Here is a 25,420-nt window from a genome sequence, read left to right as displayed (position 1 = left end):
GAGCACCAGACTTTGAGTCCCAGAAAGGGTACTGTCAATTTTAATTTCCCACCAGTTCCTGGGGAACCTGGGGAAGGGGGGTTGGGATGTCAGCGCAGCCCTGGGACAAAGAAATTCCCGCCAAATTTGAAATTCCCGCCAATGGAGTAGGTTGAGGGATAGGGAGGGTGGAGAAGGGGGAGGGGCCTGGAGCCCAAGTGCAGGCTGTGGAAAAACACCTGACATCATCTGGGGGCGGGAGTTTGCGTGATCGGGGGTGGGCATAGTCGGTGGTGATTAATAGATCAATTTAATCAATTTGCATATCAATTTGGTTTCGAAAGTATAGTGGGAACCCCATCTCACTATTACTAGCTACCCCTATGAACAAATGCCATGTTAGAATCTTAACTGCAAAATAAAGTTACAAAAAGAAATTATGGAAGAAGCACAACCCCTGAACCTGTTAGTTACTCACCTATTGGCCGAAAACAAAACTGGAGCTAACATGGAAACAAAACGCATAAACTCGAATGTGATTAACATCATTACACAGCTGAATGTGATGGAGTGGCCAATTAGGTCGTCATCTCACAATTTGTTACGTCATGAATATGCCATACTTTTTACATCATATGAAAATGCCCAACGTGCTACATCATGAATGTACCGAGAAGTCAGAAAATCTGTAACTGCTCTTAATTTCTATGGATTGGGATGGACTCCATAGCCATTCACTAGACAACCCAAAATCTTTATTTCTTGGGAAACGAAGGGGCACTTTTTCGGATTCAGTTACGGATATGTTGTCTGAGCACATTTAAACATGTCATTTTGCAATGTCTACATTTTACATTGTTTTTACAATATTGTCTAATGTCCTCCACAATTTGCGAACACATCTCTCACATTTCAGCATGAGTCTACATCTATGTGTATACTCTGCAAACCACTGTGAGTTGCATGGCAATTGGCATCTCCCATTGTACCAGTTATCGTGGTTTCCTTCAGTTCCATTCATCTATGGATTGCAGGAAGAGTGATTGTTTAAATGCCTCTGTGTGTGCTGTGATTACGGTAATCTTGTTCTCACAAACTTTATGTCAGTGATTCCTTGGGGGATGAAGTAACTCCTAAAGCCACCATTTACAACCAGTTCAGTAGTCTACAAATAAACCAAAGCCTACTACCTGCTTTACCCACGACTGAGCCAATGGATCGTTCCATCTTGAACCCCTATCCAGGTATTTGTATGAACTGGCAGATTCCAGTTGTTACTCATTGATATTGCACTCATAGGATAATACTTGTTTTCTTTTTGTGAAATGCACAATTTTATATTCCTGAATATTTAAAGCATGTTGCCAATCTTTGCCTCACTCTGAAATGTTACCAAGATATTATTTAATATCTTGAATATTTATTCAGCTTCTTTTGGAGACTACTTCATTACAGATGGCTTCATCATAGGCTACAGTCTGAGGTTACTATTAACGTTGTTCACAAGATCATTAATATATAACATGAAAAGCAAAGGTCCCAAAACACTTCTCTGGGACACACGCGAAGTTACTTCTAAATCTGACGATGTCTTTCTGTTCAAGTTAACATACTGCATCCTCCCTGCCAAAAAATCCTCAATCCATCACACTTTTCGCTCGATACTTCGTATTATCGGTGGTACTGAGTAAAATGCCTTTTGTAAATCAAGAAATATTGCTTCTACCTGGCAGCTTTGATCCAAAGATTTCAGTATGTCGTGCATAAAAAGTGTGAGTTGGGTTTCGCATGGTCGATGATTTCGGAATCCATGCTGGTTGGTGAGGAGATGGTCATTCTGTCTGACTGATGAGTTACAACAGAAAATTTTTTCATAAGACGTTATTGAGTGGAAATATATAAAATGTATCAGAAGGCTGGTTCGTTTGTTTCCAAGACAAGCAACTATATGAACATCTGAAATAGCTGAACTTCATTGTTTGACAAGCTCAGTAACATGCTTCCTCCAAGACATGTTTTCATCAGTATGTATAAACCAAAATTTGGAGCATTTTACGACATTCCTGCTAATGTACTGCATCAATTGTTGGAATGATTATTTGTTGCACAAGACTGAATATAGTGTGTTTTTTTTTCAAAATTTAGGCAGTGTTCATTTTCTGGAAACCACTTAATAATTCTTTGGAAAATATCATTTACAATCTCTCCTGTTCCTTTCTCTCTAATGAGATTTATTATAACACTACTATTATGTTCCTTTCTCTCTAATGAGATTTATTATAACACTACTATTATCAGCAAAATGTAGCAACTATCCTTGTTTAATGTTGATTGGAAGGTCATTTCCACATATAAAGAATAGAGTTGGACCCAAAATTGAACCCAGGGGGACTATTTGCGATTCCTCCCCAATCACTAATGTTTTCTACTTTTCCAACATTGTTTGAATTATTCTGCACGAATTGTTGCTTCTGTTCGTTAATTATGATTAAAACCAGTTGCATGTAGAACAATCAGTTCTATAAAACTGAAGGTTTTCTAAGAATGTAATATAGTAAAGGAGGACACTGGTGGAATCAGGCATGAAGAAGGTCAGATCCTTAAAATCAAAAAATTCTGGTGGTTATGATAAAGTATCAACGAAGTTAAGTACACAATGTGCTTCTGAGTTTAGTAAGACATTAAGCTATTTGAGTAACTAGTCGTTTATCAGCGTGATATTTGTGGAATTTCTGTAATATATACTGAGATTATGCCTTTGTTCAAGGAAGGAAATAAAGAAATACTGTTTAATATCTGTCCAATTTCCTTTTGCCTGCATTCTCAAAAATTTTTGGAAAGGTAATTACAAATGGATTTTTAACCAACTGACTAAAAATAATATGTTGTCAAAAGCCCAGTACAGATTTATAAAGGGTTCTTATATTGAGATGACTAGTCACACATACAATGAAAATGTACTCCTTAAGTTATTAAATAATAACTACAGGCTACTGCTATATTTTGTGCACTGTCAAAGGCATTTGACTGTGTAAATATAATATCCTTTTAAATAAATTAGAATATTACAGTGCAACAGGAAATTCTGCAACATGGTTCAAATCCTATATCTCTTACAAGAAACAAAGGGTATCATTAGGAAAGAGACATGTATTAAGCTATCAAGTGTCATCCAACTGGGAACTAACTACATGTGGTTTCCCACTAGGTTACTTTTTCTTACGTTTATCAAATACCGTTCATCAGTAACATTACCAGTTGTGAAATTCGTTTTGTTTGCGGATGATACAAACATTGCAATAAACAGCAAATGAAGTGTAGTCTTAGAAAATGGGATAATGAAATTTTCATGGTCGTGGTTCTTAGCCAATTACTTGTCACTAAATTTTGAAAAAAAAAATATTACATTCAGCTCTTTTAAGAGGTTTGCCACAATGTATGCCTAAAATATGATAAAAAACAGGTAGAGAGGTGGACATGTTAAATTCTTTGGATTAAATCTCAATAATAACTCAAATGGGAGAGGAACACTACATATATGCTGAATCACCTATACAAATCTCTATTTGAAATGCAAACATTGTCCTACATAGGAGATATACTTTCATTGTACAGTTTCCTATAGCATTGTTTTTTGGGATAATTTATCAGTTAAGCTGTAATTTGTCATTATAAATATATCTTTTACCCACACCAACAGCTCAGTTCACTGAAATAAGAATAATCTACACAAAGACTATAAGTTCCTTACTTTGGTTCAGAAAGGTGTCTGTTTTTCAGTAACTTGACAACATTTTCAATAACTTGACAGCAGCCATACAAATTTTAGCTACCAGTAAACTTCAGTTAAAGAGGAGCCTAAAAAATACATTTGTGGCCAGCTCTTACTCCACTAATGAATTTATTATTAGAACCAGTTGACGTATGCGTTACTAATAATATCAAATAATGCGAGTAATAGTACCAACTGACCTCCATACACATTCGGTGCAGTAATGTGGTCATTGTAAATAAGTGTTGTAAAGTGATTTTCCTGTTTAGTGTTTATTATCTCATAAATTATTTCTTTCACTGTAAATATTTATTATGCACTCTTAATTTCCTTACATGTCATGCATCCTGAAGGATCTCAAAACTGTGGATCAACTGGAATTAAAAATACATCTCATATAATCAAATAGCTTAGAAAGATTGCATTAAATACCAACTGGTGATGTTTTATCATTTAATGCTTGTAATACTTAGAAGATGAATGTACAAATAGCAATCTCAATTGCACAAACCTCTTGGGCACCGAAATGTAATATGCTAAGTAAAGTTCTTCTACGTTAATGTGAGGCTATGCTTTAACACTTCCTTTTCGGGGGGGGGGGGGGGGGGGGGGGCGGAGGGAATCAGTCTTCTGGCTGGTTTGATGCATACTACCACGAATTCCTCTCCTGTGCCAAACTTTTCATCTCAGAATAGCACTTGTAACCAACATCCTGAATTATTTGCTGAACGTATTCTAATTTCTGTCTTCCTCTATAGCATTTACCTCAACTGAGGATGAAACGGCGGTCGGATGGTCCCGATGGGCCACTTGTGGCCTTCTCACTGTTCTCATTTCTGGTACTTATTATTACTTTCATCTTTGTTCGATTAACTCTCAATCCATATTCTGTACTCATTACACTGTTCATTCTATTCAACAACTCCTGTAATATTCTGCACTTGCACTGAGGATGGAAACGTCGTCAGCGAATCTTATCAATGATATCATTGAATTTTAATCCCACTCTTGAACCTTTCTTTTATTTCCATTATTGCTTCTTCAACATATAGCTTGAAGAGCAGGGCCGGAAGATTACACCCTACTTTATCCATTTCTGACAAGTTCCACATCATTACGAAGTGTCGTATTCATGATTTATGGAACAAGTACTAATCTAATCTAATCTAATCATTCCCTTCATTCTTGGCCTTCCACTCTCATTGTTCCCTCCTGATTATTATACATATTGTGTATTACTTGTCTTTTTTCCATAGTTTAACCCTATTATTCTCAGGATTTCTAACATCTTGCACCATTTTAAATTACTGAACGCTTTTTCAAGTGCACAGATCCCATAAAACTGTCTTGATTTTTCTTCAGTCTTGCTTCCATTATCAACAACGAAGTCAAAACTGTTTCTCTGGTGCCTTTACCTTTTCTGAAGCCAAACTGATTGTCATCTAACAAATCCTTAATTTCATTTTCCATTCTTCTGTATATTATTCATCAGAACTGTGGATGCATGGGCTGATATGCTGATTGTACAGTAATTCTCACATTTGCCAGCTCTTTCAATCTTATAAACAGTATGTATGATGAATTTCCAAAAGTCTTATGGTACATCACCAGTCTCACACATTCTACACATCAAAATGAATAATGATTTTGTTGCAACTTCCCCCAAAGATTTTGGAAATTTCGATGAAATGTTATCTATCCCTTCTGCCTTATTTGTATGTAAGTCTTCCAAAGATCTTCTAAATTGTGATTCTCATATTGGACCCCTTATCCCTTCCCTATCGACTCCTGTTTCTTCTTCTATCACGTCATCTGATAAGTCCCCCTCTCACCCCCCGCCCCCCTCCTGTAGAGGCCAGGCCACAATCTACTCTTTCTACCTATCTGCTCTCTCCTATGCATTTAATAGTGGAGCTCCCATTGCATTCTTAATGTTACAGCTCTTGCTTTTAACTTCACCTAAGCCTGCTTTGACTTTTCTGTATGCTGATTCAGACTTTACAATAATAATTTCTTTTTCTATTTCTTCACATTTTTCATGTAGCCATTTCGCCTTAGCTTCCTTGCACTTCCTGTTTATTTTATTCCTAAGTGACTTGTATTTCTATATTCCTGCACTTCTGCGAACATTTTCGTACTTCCTTCCTTTATCGATCAACTGAAGTATTTCTTCTGTTATCCATGGCTTCTTCGAAGTTACTCTCCTTGTACCTATGTTTTTCTCTCCAACTTCTGTGACTGCTCTTTTTAGAGAAGCCCATACCTCGTCAACTGAACTGCCTACTGAGCTACTTATTATCACAGTATTTATAGCCTCAAAGAACTTCAAGTATATCTCTTCATTCCTTAGGTCTCCATATCCCATTTCTTTCTTAGTAGTCTCTTAGACTCCAACCTACTTTTCATCATTACCAATTTGTGCTCTGAGTCTATATATGCCCCAGGATATGCATTACAATCCTGTATCTGATTTTGGAATCTCTGCCTGACCCAGCTGAAACCTTTCTGTATCAACCAGTCTTTTCTATGTATATCTCCCTCTCTTGTGATTCTTGAACAACCTTATCACTGAAATGTTCACAGTAACTCATTCTCTGCCCTGCCTTCCTATCTGTAATGAATCCTTCTCCCATTATACCATTTTCCACTGCTGTTGAAATTATCCTATACTCATCTTACCAGAAATCCTTGTCTTCTTTGCGTTCCATTTCCTGTCCCCCCCCCCCCTTCTCCATATCTAGACTGAGCCCTAACATTTCCCTTTTCAGATTTTCTAGCTTCCCTACCATGTTCAGACTTCTGACATTCCACCACCCCAAATCATAGGACATTATCTATAGTTGGTTATTCAGTCTTTTTCTCATGGTCGCATCCCCCTTGGCAGTCCCCTCCCAGAGATCCCTATGGGAGACTAGTCTGGAGTATTTTGCCAATGGAGAGATCATCATGACAATTTTTCTATTACAGACCACATGGCCTGGGATATCCATTATGTGTCTTTGAGGCAGTGAATTCCATTGCCTTCCGCATCGTCATGTTGTTGATCACTGCTGATTCTTCTGTCTATTACAGGCAGTTTCCCACTCCAAGAGCAAGAGAGCACACTGAACCGGTATCCACTCCTCTGCCCTCTTTGACAAGGCCATTAACAGTATGAGGTTTGACTTCTTATGCTAGAAGTCTTTGGCTACAATTGTTGCTGACTACATTATTTTTTCGAATATTTTGGAAAACGATGTTAAAAAGGAAACTGGTAATAATTATTTATGTCTCTTTTTTCACCTTCCTTATAAGAAATGTTGCATAATTTAAATTGTTTGAAAAAATTCCCTGTGTCTGTAATGCATTATGTATATCGCTAAGGACATTACTTATTAATTTAGAACAACTTTTCACCCACATCATATGAGCTTCCATTTTTTTAAAAAACATTTTTTACGATTCTTTTATTTTAAATGTGTATTCATGCTAGTTTTGTTGCTTAAAGTTTTGTGGAATGACATTTGTAAGATATTCTCTTGTTTCTTCAACTGAACCCATTAATATTATTGTTGCTGCTACATATAGAAAATGATCATTAAAAGTATTCACAATCTGTGAATTATCAGTCACTTCACTGTCATTTAGTTTAACAATTGTAGTATCTTGCACAAAGACTGGTTATCCTCCCATTTGACAATAACCCATATAGTTTCAATCTTATTATCTGTATTATTAATGTCTGTCTTGATGTGCATATTCTGGACATTTTAATTGTTGTTATTGTGGTCTTCAGTTCGAATACTGGTTTCATGCAGCTCTCCATGCTACTCTATCCTGTGCAAGCCTTTTCATCTCTGAGTAACTATTGCAACCTATATCCCTCTGAATCTGCTTACTGCATTGATCTCTTGGTCTCCCTCTACGATTTTAACCCCACATGCTTCCCATATTTTAATTACTTTCCTTAAAATATTGCAGTATTTTTTGTAATATGCAAGTAACATTAGATCTTGACTTTTCTGGCCTGCATGTAAACCTCCTTCTTCCTGCTACATGAGATTTTAATTTTATTAGTTATCCACATCTTACTTGCTTTTTTTTGCTGTATCTTTATGTAACTACCATTTTCAAATATTGACACAAATCTACTACAGAATAAACTGAATTTGGCATTAGCATCTCTTTCTTCATATACCTCATCCCATACCACCTCTTTTAATTTATTCTTAAAAAATTGTGTCTTGTTCTCATTAACAAGCCTCACCCCCTTTGAATGAACCTGCCTCAGGGATTTAAGGTGCTATATCATTTATTTCTATTAATTGTGCATCTTGATCAGTTGGTCCATTGGCAATTGGGTACACAGTACTTGCAGCCTGAGCACTTACTATAGAAATGTTATTACTCAGTGTCCTGCTGTCTTGCTGAACTAGAGTTGAAAACTACCAGTATTAGATGTTAGCAACTAACAAAAGCTTCACAGCTTAATTGAGCATCTTAGTTGATGACATAACTCATCTCAGCGTTGATAGCGGAATATTACCGTCTTCAATGGCAAACAAATGCCCAGAGCAGTCTTTACTATGTGTGCTTAGTGGAATAGCGTCGCCCATCTCGAGCTCTAACCTTCCACAGTCTGTCTGTGATGCCTGCAACAAGTCCCATGCAAGAACAGCATTGTCATTACACTCTGTTACAATGACAAATTCAAAGGGTGTGTTCCATCACTGACAGTTGTTCTTGCAATGTTCCTGTCGGTTGGACATATTCCTCAATTGTGGTTGTCAGTGTAATCACTGAACATAGCCTTTATTCACTAACTATGGCGAGAGTCTGCTCTTACAGAGGAGGAAGCTCCTGAGTCTGCTATCACCTGAACTGGTTGGCAGTTGATGATGACATCAATGATATTTCCTGATTTGCATCTGTGGCATCCTCATCTCCGCAGAAGGCCACCACACTTAGTTTTCCAGAAGTCAGCTGCTATGGAAAATTCTGGCGCCTTGGTACAATGACAGGGAATGGTTATGGCATGTTGGGGAGCGACCTTGTCCAGAGTACAGTGATAGGCTTCATCCCACAGATAGGCTATAATCGTCTGCAGTTGACAAGCATCGACATAACTATTGTGATGGTTGATGTCCTGTGGCGTAGTCGCCATTGAAAACTCGCCTTCATTGTCTGCAATAGCATATATTGTGTCCAGGGTGTTCACAGTAGAAACACACCAGCGTGTTGTAGGGATTGGTACTACAGATCGACACATCGCTTCTTCAACATTCACTATTAGCTCCTGGTGTATCAGGTCGACAGTTCATGGCTGCTGTCTCTTGCTTACACCATTTAACAGTTCTGGTTGTCATAAAATGCTGTATCTCCTCTTTCACTACGTGGCTTATGAGACACACTAGGTTGGAGTGGTCTTGCACAAATTTCGTAGGGATAACATTCGACAGTCAGTCATACCTTTTTCGTCCAATTCTGTGCTGTGACATCCTTTCTCAGAAGAGTTTGGTATAATACTCGTATGTCTTCTGTGACCACTTTCATCTAGTGTGTGATTCTATCAACTTCTGCTGGTAAACTTTTAAGGATGTGAAGTTGTGATACAAGGAACTCTTGTGTTCCTGACATTTCGTCCAGGACTGCACTGGACACTTTCAGAGGCGCTCCTCCGCTGAGCCTTGCCGACTCTGTGGTCGGATTTTTCATGATGGGCAGCTCAAAAGGTCTACTGCCATCTCTGCATAAGGGTTAGTGTTCACTAAAGTGAGGTGTCGCAGGATGTGGGCACTGCGATGTTTGCGTACGTCTGGTTAAGGTTAACCATTTATACAAGCTCATCTGGAGATAGATTGGGTCGAAATTCGAACAAAGGGTAGCGGTTTGAAGGGCAGAGGGAAAAAAGTGCCAAGGCAAGTGCCCACGGAAAAAAACCACTGCGATAGCTAGGTCGGGTAGTAAGAGCAGTAGCGGATGTTAGAAGTGGGTATCATGCAATTGGATACCGTGTCAAGCCAAGTTTCGTCATAAGAGATCAGTCCTAGACAGTGCTACAGCACAGTGTGCTGCAGTTTGTGCTATGAGAGCCCCTGCCGTGCTGTCAGTGGTGATTTCACGTGGGGGAGACACCAGCTACTTCAAAACATCTGCAGTGCGTCACTGTGGCTTCAATTTTGCAATGTAATAGCTATCCCCTATACTAGAACTGGAATACAAGCAGTATATCGTTTCCACTGTCTGTATATTCAATAGACCAATGGATTCCAAGCCTACAGTTCTCAGCTGTACATTAGGCATCCATCAGTGTTGTCTGGAGATGCTTGTTAGGACCCTATTAAATGGCTGAAAGGATTCAATTAAGACATCTAATACAAAAAGTGGAATGACATTATGTGTATGGTAAATGTGTACTTTTACTTGGACTGCACAGCCAAGCAGTGGTTCGATAACAACGAAGGAAGCTCAGTAACTGGGATAACTTCCAAGGCAAATTGAAGAAAACATATGACAACAATCTGCAGCAAGTCCGCTTGGCAGAATAACAATTGAAGAACAGGGTCCAGCATCACTGGGAAACGATGCAGCCCTATACATACAGAATCACTTTGTTCTTTTCTGAAACAGAAATTTTATCTACAACGTCAAATCACGGAGAACCTAAATCAGGATGGCCAGACACGGGTTTGGACTGTCGCCCTCCCGAATGCGAGTCCAATATGCTAACCACTGTGCCACCTCGCTTGGTCCTCCCAGTTGGTGAGCACAGCAAACAGCGAATATTCCAGATTGCTGGTATTTATATAAACGTCGAATATTCCAGAATGTACAAACGTGGGACATTTCAAGAGCCTTCCAGGAACTATAAATACTAAATAACAAATAACTGAAGACGGGTCTGAAGTGGCGACCCACAACACACCAGCAAGCAACGCTAACTGCACGGCGCTGTGGCACACTGCACGCATCTACATCTACATCCATAATCCGCAAGCCACCTGACCGTGTGTGGCGGAGGGCACCTTGAGCACCTCTATCGGTTCTCCCTTCTATTCCAGTCTTGTATTGTTCATGGAAAGAAAGATTGTCAGTATGCATCTGTGTGGGCTCTAATCTCTCTGATTTTATCCTCACGGTCTCTTCGCGATATATACGTAGGAGGGAGCAATATACTGCCTGACTCCTCAGTGAAGGTATATGTTCTAGAAACTTCAACAAAGAGCTACTGAGCGTCTCTCTTGCACAGTCTTCCACTGGAGTTTATCTATCATCTCCATAATGCTTTCACAATTACTAAAAGATCCTGTAACGAAGCGCGCAGCTCTCTGTTGGATCTTCTCTATTTCCTCTATCAACCCCATCTGGCACAGATCCCACACCAGTGAGCAGTATTCAAGCAGTGGGCGAATAAGTGTACAGTAATCTACTTCCTTTGTTTCAGACTGCGTTTCCTAAGGATTCCGCACTACAGCTCTTGGCAATATCATTATTAGTTAAGTTTCTTACTTATTTATTTAGCCACAGATATTTTGAAAAGATATTGAACACGCCAGCTAAATATAAAATGAAAGGTAGCTAAAAGTTAAACAATTCAAAAGTGCATCAAATAATTACTTTCATATCTATACATGTACAAATTAGGTGTATATATTTATGTACACAAAACAGCGAGCAAGTCTTGAGATAAAAATAAAACTAATACTAAATCATTCCTCCTCAGGGGACACCGCCTTAACGTAGCACTGTCCGTGCGGGCGAGGAGGTTTGCGTGCTCCGGATCCGGAGGGCTACGCCAGCGGTAGCGTAGCTACCAGCAGGGTCACCCATGCCGGACAGGCCAAAGGGGAGGAGCCAGACAAAGTGTGTCCCACAATGATCTATTGCTCCCCTTTCCTATCCCAAACCTGTCCTCGCCATTTCCTTTTCCTGTCATTCCCTGGTATATGTACAAAAGGGCAGAAAGACCTCTATAGGCGTGGAGAAGCCAATCTTTCTACAGGAGAAAACCCCGAATGAAAAATCCTGGTCCTCCAGGTTGGGGGTTGGTGACAGGCTACCAACCCGTCCTGGAAAAAATAATCACCGGTACTAGCATCACAGAAGAGCCTCGGATAGGACTGATCTCTGTAAAACGACCTAAGCAAGAACAAGGACTATGGAAGGAAATACAACTAGGGACCTGGAATGTCAGAAGCCTATACCAACCTGGGGCAGCAAAATGTGTAATAAGGGAGGCAGATAAGTATCAAATTGATCTATTGGCCCTGCAAGAAACAAGGTGGACAGAAACCGGAGCTACAGAAATGGAAAACTACGTCATATTCCATGGAGCCTCAGAAACAAACTGTGGTGTCACCGCCAGACACCACACTTGCTAGGTGGTAGCTTAAATCGGCCGCGGTCCATTTAGTACATGTCGGACCCGCGTGTCGCCACTGTGTGATCGCAGACCGAGCGCCACCACAAGGCAGGTCTCAAGATACGGACGAGCACTCGCCCCAGTTGTACGACGACTTTGCTAGCGACTACACTGATGAAGCCTTTCTCTCATTTGCCGAGAGACAGTTAGAATAGCCTTCAGCTAAGTCCATGGCTACGACCTAGCAAGGCGCCATTAGCCTTACATAGTTTGATAGTTATCATATGAAATGTCTCATCAAGAACGTCGTAAACCAATGACGGATTAAAAGTTAAGTATTCCCAAAGCAACGTACTTTTCTTTATAGCAATTCATTGAGCGTCCTGTTTCAGACTTCAAGATATTCTGCGTGAGCTTATAGCGTGCCTATCGGCCCCCTCAAAATAACACTGTGTCGGCACTTCTGTCGACACATCACAAACCACTCACTAGGAACTGGTTTTGCAGTGAAGAAATCACTCTGTACCACTCTCATAGATTTTAAATCAATCAACCCCAGAATCTCACTCCTAACCATAGACACGGGAAAACACAAACTCACATATATAAATTGTCATGCCCCAACTGAAGAAAGCAATGACATCAAAAAAGATATTTTCTACGAGGAATTAGAAACGGTTTTAGACAATGTACCAAGTGAACATTACAAAATTATCCTTGGAAGATTTTAATGCGAAAATAGGGAAAGAAGCAGCCTTCATGGGGACCATCGGAAAGCACAGTTTACATGATGTGAGCAGTGATAACGGCACTAGGCTGGTTAGCTTTGCGACTGCAAAAGGCTTGTTTATAAGTAGTACTGATTTCGACAAGAAGAGAATATATAAAGGAACCTGGGTGTCTCCAGATGGGAAAACAGTGAACCAGATTGACCACCTAATTGTAGAGAAGAGAATAAAGAAGTGGATACAAAATGTTAGAACGGCAAGAGGTGCGGAATGTGGATCAGACCACTTCCTTGTCAGAGGAAGGATGAAAACAATATGGAGAGCTAGGAAGCACAAAAGAATGCAAAGAGTCACTCGATATGACCATGAGAGTCTGACTGAAAATAATATAAGAAGAACTTTCAAGATAGCACTAACAAACCGTTTTTGAGGCTTTGAATGAAGAGGAAGGAGATACTGTGGTAGATCAGAACTGGAAGGCGATTGCAGAGACCATTAAAGAAACAGCCCAAGAAGTAATCCCAAAGCGAACTAGGGGAAAAAGAGTGTGGTTCAATGAGGAGTGTGAGGGAGCTATCAGGGAGAGACAATGGGCCAAACTACTGTGGATACAAAGCAATATGCAAGAAGAAGAAAAATCGAAGTTTGAAGAAACACGATGGCAGACCCAAGCCACATTGAGGAAAGCAAAGAGAAAATGTGTTAAAAGTATCATGGAGGAAGCTGAACAAGACTTTCATGGAAATAGGTATAAAAAACTTTATATAAAAGTGAAAAGTTTTAAAGGAGGGACATACCATCAACACAGATTCATAAAAGATGCCAATGGAAGAATGTTAACAGAAGATCAAAAAATTGGAAGAAGATGGATGGAATACTTCAGAGAATTACTAAACTCTGATGAACCAACCGAACTACTTGAGTTTGATGAACCAGTAACAATAGACCCAGAATATCCTCCACCCACCATTGAAGAGATAAGGAACCAGATTAAAAACCTTAAGAATGGTAAAAGTCCAGGTGAGGACAGTATTCCTGCTGAACTTCTCAAGGCTGGAGACGAAATCCTCTGTTTCAAAATCCACAAGCTAATCGAGCAAATTTGGGTAAAACATGAAATACCAGAGGAATGGAAGGTAGCTGTGATATGCCCCATATATAAAAAGAAAGACAAATCCGTATGTGACAACTACAGGGGCATAGCGCTACTCAACACCTGTTATAAGATCTTCTCCAACTGCCTATTAGAACGAATAAAACCTATAGCAACAGACACAATTGGAGAATACCAAGGAGGTTTCCAGGCAGGGCGATCAACCACGGACCAGATTTTGTCCTAAAACAGGTCTGTGAAAAAATGTACGAATACGGACGAGAGATACATCTCCTGTTTGTAGACTTCAAGAAGGCTTACGGCAATATACATAGACCTAGCCTGATTAGAACTATGACAGAGTTTGGTATACCAAAGAAGTTGGTCAAACTGGTAGAGGTATGCCTAAATGACACAAAACTTAAGGTTAAGGTAGGCAATCAAATGACAGAAAGCTTCCAAGTTGTAACAGGATTACGCCAAGGAGATGGGCTATCACCTGTCCTCTTCAACCTGGCACTTGAGAAGGTAATGCGGGATTTCAACAGACAAAACATCAAGGGCATTCAAATTGGTAATGAACACATTACATATCTGGCCTATGCAGACGACATTGCACTATTAGCATGCACACAAGAAGATCTGAAGAGAAGTATCCAGACCTTGGAGTTATTGGCAGCTAGGATCGGTCTACAAATAGCTCTGAAAAGACAGAGTATATGGCCATAGGAAGAAAGATCCAGAACTCTCAAGATTTAATTGTGAACAACACCAGGTATAAACATGTGAAAGAGTTCAAATACCTTGGATCATTTTTTACAGAAGTAACATCAACTGAAGCAGAGATAAAAGCACGACTACAGGCGGGAAACAGATACTATCACTCTCTAGACCCTATATTAAAATGTAGAAGTGTCTCGCAACAACTAAAGCTACGGTTGTATAAGACATTAATAATGCCAGTAGTACTTTATGGTTCTCAAACCTGGAGCACTCGAAAACAAGACCTTAAGTGACTGCTAAAATTTGAAAGGAAAGTCCTCAGGAAAATATTTGGACCAGTCAGAGATCAGACTACTGCAGAATGGAGAAGACGCCATATCACTGAATTAGAAGAGCTGTACAAGGAGCCTAACATCGTGGGAGTGATGACAAGCAAAAGACTGCAATGGGCTGGACATGTTGTTAGAATGGAGGCAACAAGATGGCCCAAAATCACAATGGACTGGATCCCGTCAGGCAGCAGACCAGTGGGAAGACCTAGAAAGAGGTGGATCGATGGAGTGAGAGAAGACCTGTTGCAGCTGGGAGTCACGGAAAACTGGAGACAGATAGCAGAAGACAGAGACGGATGGAGAGCTCTAACTGTGGTGGCGCGCGGTCCTCTGGGCCTGATCGTGAAGAATGAAGAAGAAGAATACTAAATCATTCGCCCATGATGTATAATCACTTCTCGCTGACATCAAGAGAGAACTTTCCGCGTTTTGCCCAAATATCTTGTCATGTACTGTGTAATAAACGGCTTCAGTATAACCGCAGCTTTGAAACACAGTACACAACTGAGATAAAGCTAAACAATACACCTGGAGTTTTATACTGTACCTTCTCGGCTCAGTTGAGTTCTGCTGCTCTTTGTTAATCCCGATGTATTTTCGTCTTTCTTGTATCTTCTTTACATTATAGTGACAAAAAGCACATATCGGTATTCGCCACTACGAATACAACAGCTGTTTCCACTCAAAGAACGACTTATAACCCCCCGAGAGAAGCCAATTATTTTCTCTGTTCGTAACTATAAGCATACGATCATTTAGCACTTAGATGTTGGGAAGTATAATTCCAAACGATGAAACGCGTCCCTAAAATCTGTTTTGATGAAACATTATGAAACGGAAGGTATCAACACAAAATTTTCCCAATAGTACTATTACGCAGCTGCGCAGTAAATAGAAATAAAGGGTATTAAACATACTATTACTTGCCCTTTGAAAATCATGTAACTTCATACTCAGAAAAAATTAAGGCTGAAACATAATTTGCTTTTTATAATTTCATTGCCAGAATCACTGCAACACTACGGTGTTTAGCCACTGGCTAGGACTATTCGACTTACATCTGTCATTTTAGTACCACTTCAAATATGTTTTTCTCAGCAGAATGCTGTGATGCTCATTAGGGGCAGATCCACCGAATCTGCGTAACTGCTGTACGTAACATGCGGTATCAAGGCTGAAAATGAGATAACCACACTTTACGCAAATAGGCAGAAGTTAAAGAGCGCTAGTGCGTGTTGGGAAGTAAGGATATGTAGGAAAATAAAGTAGGTTATGTGTGCGTTTGTTATCGGCTTGTAGTGTAGCTTATAAACAACTCTCAGACAACGGACAGTTGCCAAAGTGAAAGGTGTTAATGACAGAAAGGTGATAATATCTGCTCGTCCTCCAGCAGGGTTGCAAGAATACGAAAGGTATGGTGCTGAACACAAGTGAAACTTAATGTAATAGCGGTACATTGCTCTTTAGAAAAATAACGCTCAGAAGAAATGCAGTGAATGATTTCATAAAAACATTTTTGTTGCATGCCGTTTCACCGAAAATTATATTAGGGTGACGTTTCGTATTCACAAAATCAACTTAAAAAAGAATTCATTTAGCGTTTGCTTGCCACATAGAAAAACACTGTGTATTTTTCAACTATTAATAAATGACGCCCACATAACTAGAATCAGTTATAACCAACGTGCAGCATTAACTACGCTGTTTCAAACACTATTATTAAACGTAGGTGCACAACAAAACCATAAAAAAAGTATTTTGGGCTTGTATCTCGCCGAGCAGATATGTGGAAGCTGTCATACGCACGAAGCTATTTTCTCACATAATAACTATATTAGTGAAAAGATATTAACGTAACAGTTGAGACAGGGCTTATTATCTTGTCTCAGTTGTTCATAGCTGACAAATTTTTCTCACAGTTGGTAAGGTGGATTCACGATTCCTCCAAACCAGCACTGATAAAAATGGAAATGTCACTAGGTGGAAGTGCAAATTAAAACGAATGCTGGAGGTGAACAGTTGAAACCAGACTTCCTTGGCTTTTACCTAATCCTTAAACTCGGCTTTCTCAAAATGATTTTTTGTTTTGTTTTGATTTATGTATCAAGTAGACAGATATTCCTAAAATTGACATTCAATCAATCAATGAATCTCCACATGTTCACAGTAGCTGTATTACTTTGGTGAACATTTTTTATAACTGATCATAACAGTGCATCCCACTTTTCTTTAGGACTTAAGTTAGGGTAAGTTCCCCTAAATATGTTACAAAATGTGTTTTCATTTTTTAAAGAAAAAGAGTACCAGAAAGGAAAAAAAATTATATGAAAGACAATGGTAGCTGCTTTAAAATGGCACTGTGTTTAATTCTTTAGAGCTGCAAATCTAAACCAAAAATAAATAAAACACTGTATCATTTTTTTGGACTGAAAATCTTAATATGAGGTATTCCTAAGTACAATGAAGATACTAGACTGAGGTCTTAAAAATGAGATAGAGCACCAAAAAATGACCCCTATGTATAACTGGGAGTTTCCTTTCACAGATTTTTTAAGGATATTTATGGCATGAAATGAATGTCGGTGTCAGCTTCAAAAACTTCTTTATCTGCTCAACTGGCAAAACTTCTTTATTTGTTTCTTCTATTTTCGACATTATTAATCTAAGCTACAATGAGTAGAAACTGTTTACAATTATACTTGACATATTGACACTGATACAAAAATTACAAACGCACAAAAGAGAATCACTGTCTTATTTTTTTTATTTGTTTTTATTATTAATTTTTTTTCCATGAACATCAACAGGACCGTTAAACACAAAACAGGTTCCTCGTCTGATATTTCCAAAACCAGCAACAACATGAGGAATTGGCAATTCCCCTATCACATCACTCTTATTAATCAGAGAAATGTCTTTTTCATTTAATTTAAAAACTGTTTTTTCCTTGTCTACAGACTCTAGAGCCATAACTTCAAGATCATTTTCTAATATTTTTTGAGTGGTGCACACACATCTGTAGCTGTAAGAATTTCTCTTCCCTCCTTGAAATTTAGCCAAAATATAATCTCCTTCAGTTGCATGTGCTGGATTAGTCATTACAATAGCATCTGGTGTGGATTCTTCTAACAGATCGACATCATCAAGGCTGTTATCACTCTTCAAAGAGATGTTGGAATCTGAATCAGTCTCCTTAGGCCTACTCGTTTGTGTATTTGCAGTTGTTTTGGCTCTAGGCATAACTTTCCTAGTCTTCTGCTTTTGGCTTAGGCCTTATCCTTTGTTGTTTGGAGGCTTTTCTTTTTCAGCAATGAGTTTGCTGTATTCTTCTGAAGTTATTACTTTCGTCTGAAGGGGTAAATTTTCAAAACTTGCTGATGATTCACTGCTGTAAACAGGGGTTACACTAATTTTTTCAGAACCGCTAGCTTCAACTTCACCACCATCAGAGCAAGGCAACAGGGTGTTCTCTTCCGAAATACTGAGGTCTGGCTCACTGATATTTGTGGATTTGTTCATGTTTTTTTTATATTATACGTGTGTAATTTTTCAGGATCCAGTCAATGAACAGGATACCATGACCTGTTATAGAGGCAGAATCCTGTGTTCTTCAAGCCTGGTATTATGTTTTTAGGTTTCATTGCATCTGGCCATACTTTACACACAAGATCCACAAATTCTGATTTCAGTGGTTAAAAGGCTTGAAGCAACACTTGTCTAAAGGTTGCAGCTGGTCAGTTGTATGTGGGGGCAGCTTCATGACTGCAATTCTCGTATTCCTTGCTTTTTCAATTACTGTGGGATCTAAATGACTAAGGTGACCATCCAACAATTGAAGTAAAGGTCTCTCTATCACAATGTCACAGAAATGACCAAAGTAGCTCAATGACGTCATGAAACCATTAACAGCAGTTGAATAAAATGTTCCAGATAAATCACGTGCTCCCTTCCAGGAGGACCGTAGGTGCACCCCTCAAAAATGATATGTGGTGGAAGAGCCCTGCCTGCAGCTGACACACAAGCAGGCACTGTTGTATTGTCTTTTTCCAGAACCCTGAATATCCCAGGAAAACTTCTGACCAATACCTCCGACAGCTTGTACCCTGCAAGGATCAGCTGAAAAGTATGTCTCATCCAAATTCCATATATTGGCTGGTTTATCTTTGATGTCCAGCTCTTCCAATATTGCTCCTAATTTATCATAGAAATCATAAATAATAAAATGATCACTTGTAGCTTTTCTGCGATTCATTTCAAGAGCTTCCGGCTTCTTCAGTGTTAATGACTTTTACAAACAGAAATGTCTGAACCATTTTGAACCAGGTTTTCCATCTTTAAAACGAGTGGTCAAACCATTTTGTTCCACAAAGCCTTGAACAACCAGCAACAGTTCAGATCTTGTCATTGGAAATCCCCATTTAGCAAGTGTCTTCAAGTGATTAGATAAAGTTGTTTCTTGATCTGCTGTCAAGCCTGTTTTCCTACCTTGCACACCTGTGTGATTATCATGTACCCTTCTGTGCAGAAACATTTTATCCATTTTATATTTCAATGCTACCTGTCCGAGTGAAGCTCCATCTTTCACCTCTTTTATGGCTGAAGAAATATCTTCTTTACTATATGGCCTTCCTTTTTTCTTATATGAAGATGCCATACTGTTCCTGTCATGACCCAAAATATTCCAATTTAATATTATATAATATTGGCATAAAATAAATTTAAGAACAGTTGAGACCTATTTTAGATGAAACCTATACTTAGGCGTACCTGTAAAAGAGACCTGAGAGGAATAGCAGTACACCAGTAACTCAAAACTGTAGCCCATTTCATATCCTCTGCTGCTGCTTTTGCTGCACTAGTATCAACAATAGCATGAAATAAAGCACAACAACTGCTGCATTATTGCCCTAACAACAATAGCAAGAAATACAGCACAACTGCTGCATTATTGCCAATTGCAGCAAGTAACACACATTTCAGTGAACAGAATGGCATGATTAAAAAAACAAAGTGTGTACCACTTTTAGGAAACTGCTGTATCATATTTTGGGATTGCAGTGTATCATATTTAGGGATAATATTGACTGTTTATTAATTAACTCCATATAATAAATGTGAAAGTAATGGTTAGCCCAACAGACAGAGCACATCTTTCTGTCTATGTAATCCAAATTTGGTGGGTAAAGAATCAGTATTTCCAAGATTGTGGCAAATGTTGTAGAACTGTGTGCACATTTATTTTCGATGTGAAAAATGGTGACTGACTAAATTATTTTTTATCTCAGTGCTGAGTTTATAATGGAAAAAAACAAAATATGACTGGTCATTCCCAAAGAACGGCGGCATAAATAATAGTAGGAACATTTGTGATAAGTACGGTTCTCTTATGAATAAATTGGGTGTACCAGTATTTGGAAAATTTTTGCTGTATCAGTTTTAGGACACATTACCATACTGGAAGTAGTGTGATTTGATTTTATTTGATTTTTTATTTGGTCCTGTTGATTATATGTTGCACAAAGAGTGTACTATCAATATATGACAAGTCAAGCGAAATAATACAAAACTATGTGAACATTTTATGTATCATACAAATGGTTATTTTTTACGAACGATTGATTGCGGACAAAATTGCAACCTGCATTTTACTGGTATAAGTTCAAGTGAATGTGAATATGTATACTGGTCGACTATGATTCTCTTTAAAAATATTATAGAGGTGGTCCATGTAATTACTTTGAATGTGAAATACATTACAGCTTTCTAACCATTGATAACACATGATTTTCTGTGGATTTATGTTTTTCTGTAGATTCTTACAAATCATATTTTCCCAGTCTTGGAATTCATATCTGAAATTTGCAAGTTATACGCAGCCTTCAAAGTATTCTAAACTGATCTAGAAAGTTGTCAGACTTTCCTTGGTCAAGTATATGGCACTGAACACAGAAGTGTCACAATTGAAAATATGATTGTTCAAGTTTCCCAGTGGGTAGAATATTTCATAAAGACCTATTTTCAAGTATGCATATAGATGAAATTATTTTCTCTTTCAGTAGTTTAGTTGAGAACCTTCTAGCCAAAATATTGGGAGCGGAAATAATTGTGTCCTGGCAGCATGCCCCAAAAATTTTGAAATAACTTTCACAGTCAAACTAGAAGATAAAGAGCAAAAATGTTCATTTTTAGCATATGATCATAAATGTGTACCAGCGGAGCTTCATCCAGTCGAAAGTAGAAAGAAAAGATCTTGGACAGTGTATGTTTAAATCATAGGAGCACACATGAGAACACAGAAGGCAGTTAGGAACATCCTGTCTGTAGTAATGTTTTATTGGTATGGGGCAACAAGCCATCAGTATTGCTTCAGCCTCTATGTGTGGCTGGGGTAGGTGCTCTTGAGATGCCTCTGCTCTAAAATGGGGAAGCTAGCTGGAGCACCATCTTTTCTAGTAGCCCAAGTTGGTTGCCAATAATTCCCAACCACAAACTGACATCAAACCGGTACCAGTGGGTCACTTCCACCTTATCAGTAAAACACTAATGCAGAAAGAACATTCCCACTTGCCTGGTGTTTTCTCATGTATGTTTTCACTTATTGAAACCTATACTCTCAAAGATCCTTTATCTCCACCTTCAAGTGTTTGTAACTCCCTTGGACTACATTTATGACCCTATGTCTATATGACTTTCCTTGCTCCTTATCCTCTCAAGGGTTGTTTCCTGAAGCTTATCCACATTTATCAAAATCATCCTGCATACATACAAGGTCCGGCAGAAAAACCTCCCCTTTAAGGAGAGCTAATAAAAACAAAAACAAATAAGGTAGAACAATTTTATTTATACTAAATAAAAGTACATATTATGCTATTTTAGAAAATACTCTTATGGTCTTACTTTTTAAATAAAACATCCCTTAAATGGCTTCCTGCACTGTCGACACACTGTTTGAGTCTTTCCCTGAAGTTATTCATTACTCTTTGAGTCATTTCAGGTGGAATAGCTTCAACCTCTTGTGTAATTGCTTCTTTCAGGGCTCGTAAAGATTGTGGACGTTGTTCATAAACTTTTGCTTTTAAATAGCCCCAAAGAAAGAAATCACAGGGCGTTAAGTCCGGCGATCATGGGGGCCAGCCAATGTCTCCACGCAACGAGATCACATGTCCAGGAAACATTTCCTTCACCAATGCCAGTGACTGCCGCGCTGTGTGGGCAGTAGCACCATCTTGCTGGAACCACACGTTCTCTATTTCACCAAAAAGCTCCCTTAGTTGCAGTTGGAGAAAGTCGCGGAGCATGGCACAATAGCGTTCACTGTTGACGGTTAAATTCCTGTCATTTTCTTCGAAAAAGTAAGGACCGATCACTCCGGAATTGTAAACAGCACACCATACTGTTACTTTAGGGCTATGAAGTGGTCGTTGAAGAAGTTCTTGGGGATTGTGTTCACACCAGTACCTGCAATTTTGGCTGTTCACTGTTCCGGCAAGGTGAAAGTGTGCTTCATCAGAAAAAATCACAATATCGTTGGGACGAATGTTTCGAAGAAGGTCTTGGCACAAACTTACACGGACACCACAGTCTCGTTCACTCAGCTCCTGCGTAGTTACAATTTTGTAAGGATGCATTTTAAGATCTCGATGCAAGATTCTTCTCACACTTCGATCAGATATCCGTAATGCTGCCGCATGCTTTTTAGCGGATCGTCGAGGAGATTGTTGAACTGAAGCTCTAATTGCATCAACGTTTCCGGGGCCTGTTGCAGTCCGTGGTCGTCCAGGTGGTTTCCTTTTTATGCAGAACCTGTCTCACAAAAGTTAGCAACCCAAGAATAAATTGTTTTCTTATCGGGAACAGGGTCCCGTCGTCCGAGCGCAAAGCGAACGCGAAAAGCACGTTGAGTATTAATAGGCGATTCGCCATTTTGAATAAAATCTTCCACTACGAAGGCACGATGTTCACCAGACCACGCCATGGCGTACACTGAAAACGGCACGTAGGCAGCTACTTAACGACGCGCCCCCCACCACTCTGCTCCTTCTACTGTCCGCTGCACGTTACTTTGTAATCGGGGAGTTTTTTATGCCGGACCCTGTACATCCCTTCCATAACTGGTTTATTTAACCGTGATGGTTAAACGTCAACAATGTTGAATCCCCATCAAGGAAAAGTACAGTTTCACATAATTATAAATGCTGATTCACTTACACTATTTTGGACATGCATCTACATCTATACTCTACAAACCACCACAAGGTGCATGGCAGAAGGTACGTCCCATTGTACCAGTTATTAGGGTTTCTTCCCAAACCATTCATGTATGGCGTGCAGGAAGAATGATTGTTTCAAAGCCTCTGTGCTTGCAGTAATTATTCTGATCTCATCCTCATGATCCCTATGTGACAGCGATACTTAGGGGATTGTAGAATATTCCTAAAGTCAAGCCTTAAAGCTGGTTCTTGAAACTTTGTTAACAGGCCTTCTCAGGACAGTTTACGCCTATCTTCAAGAGTCTTCCAGTTCAGTTCCTTCAGTACCTCTGTGACACCCTCCTACAGATTAAACAAACCTGTGACCATATGGGCTGCCCTTCTCCATATATGTTCAATATCGCCTGTTAGCCCTATTTGGTACGGGTCCCACACACTTGAGCAATATTCTAGAATCAGTCGCACAAGTGATTGGTAAGCAATCTCTTTTGTAGGGGGCCAAGGGAAGTGTGCGATTCCACCATTTGCTTTGGCACGTGTGATGGAAATGTTATGATGTCATCGTGGCACTGTTTTTGTGTGTTTGTTGATGGCCTGTTGTATTTGGTGGTGTGCTCTTGCAGTGAATGTTCGGTTTGAAGATGTTGTGTTATATGTGGTATTCGCTCATTTGACTTCACACAAAGTTCTTTCTGTGAGGTTGTTGGAAGAGAATGATGTGTCACCAGTTATTTTGATTTATTGTTGGGGGGAGGGGAGGGGGATGGTGTTATGTGTTTATGTGAGGTACGATTATAGTTGTGTGTTTATGGACCGAAATGTAATAGTGTATTTCGTGAGGGAAGAATACGCCAAAAAAATTGAAGTTATTCCCTCCGGGTTGCTTTGGGTTATGATATGACAAGGTTTATACAGCAGTTCAACCTGACTGCTGACAATGTGAAGTGTCATACATGCATTTAGAGTATGAAGTTGACCAGAGTTTGTTTGTCGGATGTCACTATGACAATAGTTGGTGATCTGTCCAGCGGCGGACCTGGTTAGAGAGATGTAGATTGGTCATCAGAGATACTGTTTCACTTACATATTACTTTTATCCTTCATTTTTACATCTTTAAGAAGTTATTTTTTGGTTTTCCAATAACTTTTTGTGTAATTCTGTGTTTGTATTTTAGTCAAGTGACTCTGAATGTGTCTGGTTTTAGTTGATATTAATAGTCGCGGTTGATCTATATAGGTCAAGGGAAATGTGTGATTGCTGTGGTTGTGGTGGTGTAGCAGAATATTGTAATTTAAGTTTTTTATATTGTTTGTTTTAGGATGATGCAATGTTTTTTTTAATTGTTGTATATTTAGCGTGTCCCCAGCCAAGACCCCCAGCTTTTCATGATTGTCCCATTAGTTTCATTCTATATTTGGGGTGAGACATTAAAGTGCCATTTTTATTCTTGTTCACATTTTCGTTAGCATGTCTCAGTAGTGATTTCACTGTCCACATATTGTATATGCTGAAACTAGCCGTTTACACCATATCGATGACATCATGGGTCAGAGTAGACAGGTGGATTTAATGCCCCTTTGTAGATTGATTGCACTTCCCCAATATTTGACCAATAAACTGAAGTCTACCACTTGCTTTACCCACGATTGAGCCCCTGTGATCTTTCCATTTCATAAGCCTATAAAGTGTTATACCCAGGTATGTGTATGAGTTGGCTGCTTCCAACAGTGATTCATTGATATTATTGTCATAGGATACTATGTGTTTTCATTTTGTGAAGTGCACAATTTTACATTTTTGAACATTTAAAGCAAGTTGCCAATCTTTGCACCACTTCGAAATCTTATCAAGATGTGACTGAATATTTATGCCACGTCTTTCAGATAGTTCTTCATTACAGATAATTGCATCATTTGCAAAAGGCCTGATGTTGCTATTAATATTGTCTGCAAGATCATTAATATAAAACATGAACAACAAGAGTCCCAACACACTGATCTGGCAATGACTCTCCATCCAAGATAACATGCTGCATGCTCCCTATGAAAACGTCCTTAATCCAGCCACAAATTTCACTTGATACTCCATATGATCATTCTTTTGACAATAAGCATAGGTTTGGTACTGAGTCAAATGCTTTTTGGAAATCAGGAAATACTGCATCTACATGACTGTCTTGATCCAGCTTTCAGAATGCTATGTGAGAAAAGAAAAGTGAGGGTTGGGTTTCACATGATAAAT

At 39.0% G+C, this 25,420-nt stretch overlaps 1 protein-coding gene across 2 annotated transcripts in view; it reads left to right on the top strand.

Annotated features, from left to right (window-relative positions):
- The first annotated feature begins 16,026 nt into the window (after positions 1 to 16,026).
- Positions 16,027 to 25,420, top strand: part of LOC126469743 (D-2-hydroxyglutarate dehydrogenase, mitochondrial) — a 62,667-nt gene continuing 53,273 nt past the window's right edge. The window contains exon 1 of one of the 2 annotated variants that reach the window (XM_050096965.1): positions 16,027 to 16,380. The gene's annotated coding sequence lies outside the window, so the exon portion shown is untranslated. The remainder of the gene's footprint in view (positions 16,381 to 25,420) is intronic. The other variant, XM_050096958.1, reaches the window with a different exon arrangement.

This window comes from Schistocerca serialis, chromosome 1, assembly GCF_023864345.2.
Source record: "Schistocerca serialis cubense isolate TAMUIC-IGC-003099 chromosome 1, iqSchSeri2.2, whole genome shotgun sequence".
Taxonomy (NCBI): domain Eukaryota; kingdom Metazoa; phylum Arthropoda; class Insecta; order Orthoptera; family Acrididae; genus Schistocerca; species Schistocerca serialis.
Note: the sequence above shows the minus strand (reverse complement) of the source record. Positions and strands in the feature narration are given on the sequence as shown.